The sequence below is a fragment of the Vombatus ursinus genome, unplaced genomic scaffold (assembly GCF_900497805.2).
Source record: "Vombatus ursinus unplaced genomic scaffold, bare-nosed wombat genome assembly UNPS02001258.1, whole genome shotgun sequence".
Lineage (NCBI taxonomy): Eukaryota > Metazoa > Chordata > Mammalia > Diprotodontia > Vombatidae > Vombatus > Vombatus ursinus.
In genome coordinates, this window is record NW_020941036.1 from 1 (window position 1) to 8,416 (window position 8,416).

General features: G+C 39.9%; 1 long non-coding RNA gene across 2 annotated transcripts; it reads left to right on the forward strand.

The window, feature by feature from the left end:
• The first annotated feature begins 1,670 nt into the window (after positions 1-1,670).
• LOC114043008 lies at positions 1,671-6,796 on the forward strand. 2 transcript variants are annotated; one of them, XR_003569049.1, is made up of 3 exons: positions 1,671-1,745; positions 5,244-5,365; positions 6,606-6,796. It is a non-coding gene; the product is annotated as an uncharacterized LOC114043008 (long non-coding RNA). The 2 variants fall into 2 exon arrangements; XR_003569050.1 differs by having other exon boundaries at positions 1,683-1,745; positions 5,231-5,365.
• The last annotated feature ends 1,620 nt before the right edge of the window (positions 6,797-8,416 follow it).

The following is an 8,416-nucleotide window of genomic DNA, read 5'->3' on the forward strand; positions in this document are numbered from 1 at the left end:
AAGTGTTCCTTGTTTGAGTCCACTTGCCAGAGAGAGACCCAGACTTCTTTGGACAACAAACCAGACATCCCTGAAGGACAGCTCCCTGGTGTCCTCTGCATCTCCCAAGGGAGCAGAATTCCTTGAGGCAAGAATAGAATAGTGATTGCCATGAGAACAGGATTTCAGAATTAACCCATTACAGGGCAGCTGAATTCTGAACTCAATTCAGAGACAGAGAAGCACAATTTAAGCAGTTACAGGACAAAATCAATTGTCAATAGGATTAAGAAGAAAATGATACAGGATCAATTTAAATCTCACATTGGAGGGGAGAAGAGGAAGCTCAAGAGAGTCATAGATGTAAGTGGAGCCTTCCTCCCTTGAATTTTGTGGCCATGCCCTCCCCTGGACACCAAGGCCAGCCCCCTTCTTCCCCATCTCCCTCTCTATTCCTCCTTATTCTGCTGACTCTAATGCCCTTTACCTACTTAGAAAGTGGGGCCCAAAGGTTTTTGTGTCTGGGAGAGAATCCTAGCTTCAGGGCAAAAAGCGTCTTTCTGCTCCTTAGGAGAACTGAAGGGGTGTATTGGGGGGTGGGGCATAGCAGTGGAATAGTCATCAACCCTGGTGAACAGAAAGGAGTAAAATTCAGTGTCTAGAGCAGAGTTCAGATTATTGGTGTGATTAGCTTATTTACCCTTGTTAATGCTCTCTCTCTCTCTCTTTCTTTCACACACACACACACACACACACACACACAAACACAGACATAATATTGTCCTTTATAAACCAGGTGGCATTCCATAATTTCTTGGTGTTTACTGTTCCTGATCTTCTCAGTATATGACTGGAGGTGAGGAATGAACATAAAAAAAGAAAAGGTGTCCAAAGGGCTAAGAATTCCCCACCCCACACGCACCCCAGATGGTCTTGGCTGCCAGCTGACAGACAGCCCTATCATGCCACACATCTGTTGGGAGACTGACTTCTGAACTGTGGAGAGAATGATGCAAGAAGAGGAGAGGTGTGGGTTTTATGTGGGGAAGCTCAGGGGCCACCTTGCTGCCCACCACCCATTTGGGGAGAAGCTGACACATTCCCATTTCCCTTAATTTCCAGGGCCACGTATCCTTAGAGAGAACTCAGAGTGGACTCCATGGAGGCAGCAGGGTGTTTAGCCTAAGCTAATCTGTGGTGATGTCCCCAGTGAGTGTATTTTTCCTAGTTATTGCTGATTTCCTTTCAAATAATAAGTGTTTATGGTGGAGTGGGAATTCAACTGTCAGATTAAGTTAACTGGGGCTGGGGCAGAACTACTCCTCTTCTCCTCCCTGTGGAAGGGGGCTTTTATCCTGAATCATAAAAAGATTCCTAGCCCTAGGTGTCAAATATTTGATGGGTAATATGTAGGTATAATTCCAGCCTGATATTCCTGGCAAGGGAGTGAGCAGCCACTTCCTCTTCTTACTACCCAACAAAGGTGGACCTCAAGTCTCTTCTGAGATGAGATCTCCAGATCTATCCATAGATCCACTTATCAAGCTAGCTACCCAGCTTTTGATATACAGTCTTTACTGCAAGTGGGAATTTGTCTAATACCTAGCTTGTTGTCTGTTTAACCAACTTTCAGGTTGACAGCAATGGTGCTGTGACATCGGATTGGAACTGAAGAAGTAGGAGAAAACACCCTACCCTAGCAGTGCTAGTGGCTCTGGCACTTCAGGATCCATTTTTTCCTGGAGTCCTAACCTTGATGGGGTCTGGTAAGTTTCTCCTATTCCCATCATCCAAGGACCTCCCACTTGTTTGGGTTGAAGTCCAAAAGAAAATTCCCTTTAAGCTAGCTCTGGGGTCGGGGATCAAGTCGAGGTTCAGAAACTCCAGCTACTGTATCAGGTCCCCTCTGGTAAGTATCGATCTAGGAAAATTGACTATGGCTCACTCAGAAACTAAAACTAAAAATCCAGCTAACAAGACTGCCGCCTCTTATATGTCAAGTCATTGCCAATCTGGTGATCACAAGTACTGCTAGCACTGATGTCAGTTAACTAAAGATAACCCCAAATTACGTTGGCCACAATGGGGTTCTTTCGACCTGTCAAAGTTACTTTATCTTTAAACCTAATCAAGTTTAAAGGCCAACAAAACATCTAGCCAGAAGTGGGAATGTTTTCACCATTGAGTTGCTGAGATGGCAGAGGGAGAAGGAAAGGCAGAAGCCTCTTCCCTTAAGGCTCACAAAGACACTTCAGCACTTTTTCCCAGGCTCCGAATAATCCCCTTCCCCCTCCCCTTTTCCCTTAAAGGCTATGGTCCTGACGGGGACTCAGATCCCTGAACTTAATTTAAATCTGCAATCTGAGGAACACTCTGAGGAAGGCTCACAGGATCCAGTTACACTATCAGGTCTTGGATCCTTGCAAATTCCCAAACCCCCTTCTTCAGAATAATCATAATAGCCAATTCATGTTGGGGGTTTTCTAACAAGCCTGTAATTTCCTCTCTTTCTATCATTAAGTGCACACTATGTCACTATGTATTGTATTAGTTCTGTCATTTTGTCTGTCAGTATGTGTCTCTGTATCTATTACCTTGTAAGATTTTAAAGGCAGCCAGAGACTTCTAAGGGCTGCAGCTAGGGAAACAACAAACCTATAAAACTTCTTTTCTTGTGGGTCCAGGCCTGGCGAGCCTAGACCTACAGTGAAAAGTTAGATACAGATAAAGACATCTTAGCAGATTCCGGAGGTTTTGAGATTAATCATTAAGAAGTTGGGAAATTGGTCATTTTGGGATTGTTGGAGAAAACTCTTGAGACTGGGGGTAATTCCAGGAGCTCACCCTCTGCTAAAACACCTCCTCCCAATCCTGATTCCTCAGCATTCCCCACTCCCTCCTCAGAGATAAGTATTTCAGTATGGGGATTGTAAAAGAAAAGAAAGTGGTGAAGAATCTTGGGAAAAATTTAGATCAGCCTTCCCCATCTGGCAAAAGGAGGGGAGGGGCAGCTATCACAGACGAGCAGGGGTCCTAACGGCCCAGTGGTCCTGCGCACTTTGCAGCCCATCCCCTAGCCAAGGCCTGGGAGTGTCATCCAGGTTCAATACATTCTGCCCACCCTCCCCCAGCAGCTGCAAAAGGCACCAGCCTCAGTAAATTATGCAGTTGTGGGGAGGGAAGAGTTGGACAGGTCAAAACTATAATGAGATTCCCTAAGCCCTGCCACCAAGAATCATCACCACTGGGAAGGCCCTGCATCAGCCACCCCAGGCCCTGGAAGGCCTGGCAACAGCATTATGAGGTGAGAAGCCAACTTCTACTCTTGGTAAGCCCCATGCTTCTCTGTTTCAGTTTTGGAATTTATGGCAAGTTATTTTATCTCTGTTTGCCCTGTTTCCTGATTTGTAAAGGGAAAAATAATAATGGTTGTGGTTATGGGATCAAAATGATATAATGATTGTAAAGTGCTTAAAACAACGACTGGCATATGTTAGACAACATTATTATTATCTCCCTAATTTAATGTAATTGTTCCATACCTGATAACTTTGAAGTGGTTTTTAAATACCAGGAGTACTAAGATCAATAATTCCTGTATGTGATAATCTGGAAATACAACAGATTTCATCTGAAGTTTATTGTTTATGTTACTACTACTTTTCTAAATTATATTGTATTTCTAAAACTCTCTTAGATTGTAAAATTTGAGAGACCATTGTGAGGTAGAAATGGCGCATATGGTTTGGTCTTTTAAAAGGATGTGATAAAATTGGATAATTTGAGAATTGTTACCATTTAATGAGGTATATTTGGTTATAAGCAGGTAATTGATTGGTTCTGTTTCATGTTTTAAATACATAATATTTGCTTATGGTATGGCTATATTTCTGAGATTTTTTTATAGGGTGTGATCTGGTAAACAAATTGTTATCAGCTATGTTGTTGAAAAAGCAATTTCTCTTATAATCTAGAGATGTTAGATCAAGAATTCCCCCCCCCCAAAAGTAATAGGGGAGAATGAATGGGTTAGAATGAACTTCCAAGTTTTATTTACCTTTAAGAGGAAGTTTCACCTAAAATTCTTATCAAGTCTGTGTAAAGGTTTCCTGTGTTGTAGAATTCCTGAGCAAATGAGAATCCTAGGGATATGTTAATTTGGAGATTTATGGACTACCACATTCACTATCTATCTGAGATTCCAGAATGTAATAGGTTTTTCTAATTTCTAGTGATATATTTAAAGACAAAAGAAAAGATACCGAGTAAATTTTAAAGGCTTGATAATATTTGTTATTGTGATAAGGCTAATTTAAATGGGTATGTTCTTCATGCATTATAAAAACTGAATTTTTTCTTCATTACAAACACCTTTTTGACTAAGGAGCTTTGTGATATCTGGGAATTCTGTAATAACTAGGAATTTAGTTTGTTACAGTACTTTGGGAGTTTATTTATGTTGCCTAAGGACATCTGACATCAACTTAGTTTTAATGAATTCCAATTGTAAAGGTTTATTTTTACTTTAAGGTGGAAAAGAAAGATATCTATCACTTTAAACATTTCCAATTAATGTTCTTCATATAAATTTAGTGATTCTTCTTCTTAACATCAGGATAAATTTTAAACTGTTTTTAAAGAAGAGAAATACTTTTAGAAGAAATGTCTTGTTCAATTTTTTTTTGAAGGCCTACTAAATTTTCAGTTGCAAGATAACTTATTGCTAACTTATTGTAATGAGCTGTAAAGCAAAAGAGATCTTGCTGTTTTGATCTGACTCTGTAGTCATTCCATGGCCTAAGCAAGAGTTAAATTAGTGTTTGAACTTATATGTATAAGATTCAAATCCTGAAGTATCTCATTCTTCCAGAGTGAGTATAATTAGAGAATAAATAACCTTGTGAACAAGGACATAAATCCATCAACTTGTGAGGTTAGTTAGGAACCTCTTTGCTTTGTTTAAAATGGGATAGGATTCCAGTACAGATAGTTCTGTTAATGAAGAGTGGTAACTTATGAGCTCTTTTGTGTTAACTAAATGGGAAATCTAATATTATTTTTAACCTGGAAGTAGAACATGTGCAGAAGTTTATACAAACTTCTGAAGACTCACCTTAAGATCTTCCCATTGTTTAAAGGAATTATGAGAGCAGTAGTATTTTCCTGTGATCAGTCTCTTACTGTTACCAATGTGAGATTAAATTCTTATTATACGTGACTTTATGGTACAGCAATTTACTACTGTTTTGAGCTTTGATTACCAGGATAATTGTCTGAGTTGTCATGAAGGCAATAGTAGAATGGCATGTGCTGCAGGCTGAGAACTACTAAAGGTGGATGTCTGTGCCTGGGAAGAGTTTTGAGGACGACCTTGGACACAGCCTAGGTAGGATCTTCCTGACTCTATTTCCCAATTGTGCTATTTCCTTTCTGAGAAGGAAAAATTCCCCACCTGATTAATCCTGGGCCCTGCTTTTAACATCAAGTGACTACATGATTGGCTATCAGATATGACTCATGCCAGAAATCAAATAGAGCTAAGGAAGTTCTTTCCTTCTGATATGATATATGACATTGTCCCTCTTTTTCTTTTATAGCAAATTTCTATAATCAAGAAGCTCTGTAAGTATAGTGCTAACTTTATTAAATAATAGATGGATACTGGAATATCTCTGAGTTACCATAATAGGATGCAAGTATGAATAGCTTACAATTTTAATTTACATTCATGACCAAATAATAATAATGTAGGGATAACATCCTCCTAAGGAGGAAATGTTTAGACAAAGTAATAAGACAAAGATGTAATGTGACAGATGTCTAATTAAATAGGGTAGCAAATTTTGAGAAAAGCAACAGGATTAGACTGATTCCTCTAAGAATTATATACAGATGTATATGATTGACTTCCAAAATGTATCTGTCATTGAAATCCAAGCTTTAAGCATGTTTTGGTAAGAAGATCTCAAATTTGGATTTTTACACCAAAAATTGTATAGGTTAGTGGTAAAAGTAAGTGAAACTACTTCTCCTTTATTCAAGTTCCTGTCTGATAATTTTAAAAGGCAGGAGAGCTCATTTTATGCTTGGACCCTCACATTTTAAAAGATTCTTATACCAGGTACAGGATTTAGATAAGAACAGAAGCAGCAGATGATATATAAACTGTAGTTTCAAAAATGGAGAACCAAATTTAAGTGATTATACTAATTTATACTAAATCAGAATTATCTGGGAACTTCTAGATCTAAATCAGAGAAGTAGAACTCCCTTTTAGAACTGCCTAAGAATAAAACCTTTTGTACATGAGCAAGGGACTTAATGTTAGTTAGCATTGGTAATAATGATTGTATTGATTTGTATGTTTCATGTTTAAGGTTTTCTTCGTTATCTTGGTGACATGTAAATCTCCCTTCTCAAAACTAGTCTATTGTGAACTCTCTGACTAGTTTAACCTGTACCTGACTTGGTGTAATTATGCAATTTTGGGAATTATGAGAAAACTTTGTTGTATTGTTTGAACCTAGCCCTGTGTGGCTGGGAAACTGAACCATCTCTGTGTGCCTTTAACTAAGGACTCACGTTATGCTGTTTTCTCTCATTTATCACCTTACACATCTTCTAAGAGCCCCTATCAGGTCTATGTGACTACTCCCATAGCTGCCAACTTCTGGATGTGGACTCCAGGATCATCTGAAGATGCCTGCTCCAAGTGGACACCTCTTCCCACCCCCTGAGGAAGAAGAAGGTTTTCCCCACACCTTTCTTGGTCTACAGGTGAAGCCTTCAGCTTATCTTTGACCAAAAGGAGGAAATGATAATCATTGAAGATCAATTGAGCCCCAGTAAGGGCCAAAAACCTGAATTAATCTTTTCTGAGAGAACGAATGCCCCTTCCTGTGTCAGCAACTTCAGGACCAGACACAATGGGACTTTTCTTATCTTGGTATCCTAAAGACATATGTTATGTAGGGGAAACACAGATATCCTGGATCTATAATTTCAACTGACACTTTGACATTCTCCTATTTTATTGTATTTACAACCTATTCAACTTCCTTTCCTATGCTGTATGTTAAAAAACATATGGAGGCTGTATTTTTTTTTTTGAGTAACACAGACATCCTGAGTCAGGGTTTAAATGTCCTCCTAAAATTGCTTGAGTCAGTCAGAGTTAAAGCTCTGATTCCATGTACATGCGCTAACTTAAGGGAATAAAACAATATGAATTTACTTATCACCTACCTTGTTGTCTCTTTAACCAACTTTCAGGTTGACAATACATATATACATACATACATACATACATATATACATATATACATATATGGACAGAGAGACAGAGACAGAGTCATGTTAATGATAAAAGAACCACAGACAACCTGGATCTATAATTTCAATCGACACTTTGACACTTATCTTATTGTATTTGCAATCTATCCTATTAAGAAATTCCTTTCTCATATTATGGTTGACACATATGGAGACTATAATTTTGGCTGACACAGGCATCTTGAGTTGGGATTGCTCTACGTGTGTAAAGGGTCTCCCCTCAGCTTGTTTACTTCTGAGTCAAGATTATTTTCTCCCAAGCAATACATGATTCCCTGGCCTAATGAGAGTAAATAAGTAATATTTAGACAGAAGAGATAAAAACACGGATGACAACGCAGCAGCCTTTGCTACCATGTTGTAGTACACCTAAGTGGATAAGAGAAAGAAAATATGGGGGGGGGGCAGAGCCAAGATGGTGGAGTAAAAGCAGTGACTTGCTTGAGTTCTCCCCCAAACCCCTTTAAATACCTGTAAAAATGATTCTAAACAAATTCCAGAGCAGTAGAACCCACAAAAAGACAAAATGAAATAAATTTCCAGCCCAAGACAGCCTAGATGGTTGATGAGAAAAGTCTGCTATGCAGGGCTAGGAGAGGAGCACAGTGCAGTATGGGCCATGCCAGCAAATATTGGGCCCCAGTAAACCCAGAGCAGGCCTTCAGAGACTGAATCATGGGCAGCTGTGGTGGTTTCCAGACTTCTCAACCCACAAACACCAAAGACAACTTAGAAGGTCAGTAAGAAAGGTCTGCCAGATCTGGGTGAGAGAAGAGCGTGGGTCAGGCCCCAGCCCTGGTGCAGCCCCATGGCCACAGTGGCTGTTTCCTGAGCTCTTGGACCACAGACAGTAAGGGATCAAGCAGCTGATCAGATGCAGGGATCTCTTTGCTGGCACTGAGGCAGGATTCTCTTGCTTTGCCCATCCTTGGATTTGAGTGGCAGTCCTGTGGAGAGGAGCAGCACTGGTATGGTGGAGCTGGGAGTGGGGCAACGGAGAGGGTTCTCAGTTCCAAGGCAGAAAAGAGTGCTTGTGGTCACTCACAGACCAGAGCATAGACCAGGAAATGAGTAAATACCTCTCCTTTGATCATATCACCTTGGA